Source organism: Procambarus clarkii, chromosome 4 (assembly GCF_040958095.1).
Source record: "Procambarus clarkii isolate CNS0578487 chromosome 4, FALCON_Pclarkii_2.0, whole genome shotgun sequence".
NCBI classification, from domain to species: Eukaryota; Metazoa; Arthropoda; class Malacostraca; order Decapoda; family Cambaridae; genus Procambarus; species Procambarus clarkii.
The window spans coordinates 13,920,761-13,923,242 of NC_091153.1; the positions used below are offsets into that span (position 1 = coordinate 13,920,761).

Here is a 2,482-nt window from a genome sequence, read left to right on the forward strand (position 1 = left end):
GAGAATGTGTTGAGCCCAAGTAACCAACAGCCGAAGTAACCAACAAGAACCACTACACTAAGTGCCCCAGAGATGCCTCTTTCAAGAGACCGTCAACTGCAGAAGAGCCGGAGGGACAGCACAGAGAAGCCGGATGGATAACAAAGACTGGAAACTGTTAAATTTGAGGCGATCGTGAAGGCCGGATAGCGGTGGTCACTTGTTACTTAAGACTCACTCGACCTCAAGGAATTAGAAGCTCCTTAAATCTGTCTTTTATCTACAAGGAGTTAAGTATTGTGAGTCACAAACCGATTGCGATATTAAACAAATATATTAAAACAGCATCAAGAGACTCTGAAATCTCTTACAGGATTAGCATGAGTGTTATGGGGCCTTCATGGTGCTATGAATGCTCTATCACAGTTTTCTATGTTGCAATTGAACAGTCGCTCCTAATATATATATATATATATATATATATATATATATATATATATATATATATATATATATATATATATATATATATATATATATATATATATGTCGTACCTAGTAGCCAGAACTCACTTCTCAGCCTACTATTCAAGACCCGATTTGCCTAATAAGCCAAGTTTTCCTGAATTAATATATTTACTATAATTTTTTTCTTATGAAATGATAAAGCTACCCTTTTCTCTATGTATGAGGTCAATTTTTTTTTATTGGAGTTAAAATTAACGTAGATATATGACCGAACCTAACCAACCCTACCTAACCTAACCTAACCTATATTTATAGGTAAGGTTAGGTTAGGTAGCCAAAAAAAGCTAGGTTAGGTTAGGTTAGGTAGGTTAGGTAGACGAAAAAACATTAATTCATGAAAACTTGGCTTATTAGGCAAATCGGGCCTTGAATAGTAGGCTGAGAAGTGCGTTCTGGCTACTAGGTACGACATATATATATATATATATATATATATATATATATATATATATATATATATATATATATATATATATATATATATATATATACATATATATATATATATATATATATATATATATATATATATATATATATATATGTCGTACCTAGTAGCCAGAACTCACTTTTCAGCCTACAATGCAAGGCCCGATTTGCCTAATAAGCCAAGTTTTCATGAATTAATATATTTTCTCAAAACTTTTTCTTATGAAATGATAAAGCTACCCATTTCATTATGTATGAGGTCAATTTTTTTTATTGGAGTTAAAATTAACGTAGATATATGACCGAACCTAACCAACCCTACCTAACCTAACCTAACCTATCTTTATAGGTTAGGTTAGGTTAGGTAGCCGAAAAAGTTAGGTTAGGTTAGGTTAGGTAGGTTAGGTAGTCGAAAAACAATTAATTCATGAAAACTTGGCTTATTAGGCAAATTGGGCCTTGCATAGTAGGCTGAGAAGTGCGTTCTGGCTACTAGGTACGACATATATATATATATATATATATATATATATATATATATATATATATATATATACATATAACGTTCTGTGAATTGAAGATGTGTTAAGACATTCTCATGTGTGCATAGGGATGTGTTGTGAGAGCCTCACTCACTGCTGTGCTGTGGAATATGAGGCCATGTATTATTATACAAAGTGCCACTTTGTTTTATTGACAAAATTATGCAGTTGATGTTGTTTCTAGAGTATGATAAACCTAATAAAACAAATTTGTTCAAAAGATCGTATTGTGGTTGGAAAAAGATTTAAGGCTCTCAGGAATTGATGAGGCCAATTTGTTTGGTGAATTTGGTTGTGGAATTCTGAAGTCTCAGGCAGATTTCAGCCCCTTCACAGGACTGGAGACATTACGGTCCCGGAAAAGTCGCTCATCACCATCTAGAGGAGTCTTGCCCACCATTAATAAAAACACTAATAAACTCAAACAAAATGAGAAATGCTGCTGCGAGATGTTAATTAAAATTTAAATGGTGAAATATTTTTTAGTTTATATTTTCCTTACTCTTTAAATATTGGGATCATAATTTTGCTTTAAAATACTTTGGATGCGTCAAATCAAGATGTCATTCAGTTCGGTAAAATTATCGGTAATTCAAACATGATTCTAAGGGACAAAACAATAAAATGAAAGGAGGATAATAACCTCAGCGGAAGCTGCTGAGGCAGTGTTTCGATACTCTGAAAAGCAATTTGAGGCTCTCTTGCAGCTGACGAAGTAGTTACCAGCTCACCAGGACAGCGTCAGGCAGCATTAAACTAATCCGGATATTATATTGTAGAGTTTACAACATTTTAGGGTCTTTGTATATTGGCGTTTTTGAACAGTGACTCTGAGAAGATTACACATGAACTGATGCAATTTACCATATATGACTGGATGACCATCCTGCAAAACTGCAGTAGACAGTGGATCATATTGGGATGCAATGACGCTGCCTTTGCGTATACAGCAACTCAGTATTTAACGCCAGTTTACAAGCATTCTTAATGTCTCAAAACTAGGA

At 34.0% G+C, this 2,482-nt stretch overlaps 1 protein-coding gene across 1 annotated transcript in view; it reads left to right on the forward strand.

Moving 5' to 3' along the window:
* Positions 1-427, forward strand: part of LOC138370620 (uncharacterized) — a 270,501-nt gene extending 270,074 nt beyond the window's left edge. Inside the window, exon 9 of the mRNA XM_069335180.1 lies at positions 1-427. This exon is cut by the window's left edge and continues 1,343 nt beyond it. The gene's annotated coding sequence lies outside the window, so the exon portion shown is untranslated.
* Positions 428-2,482: the final 2,055 nt, after the last annotated feature.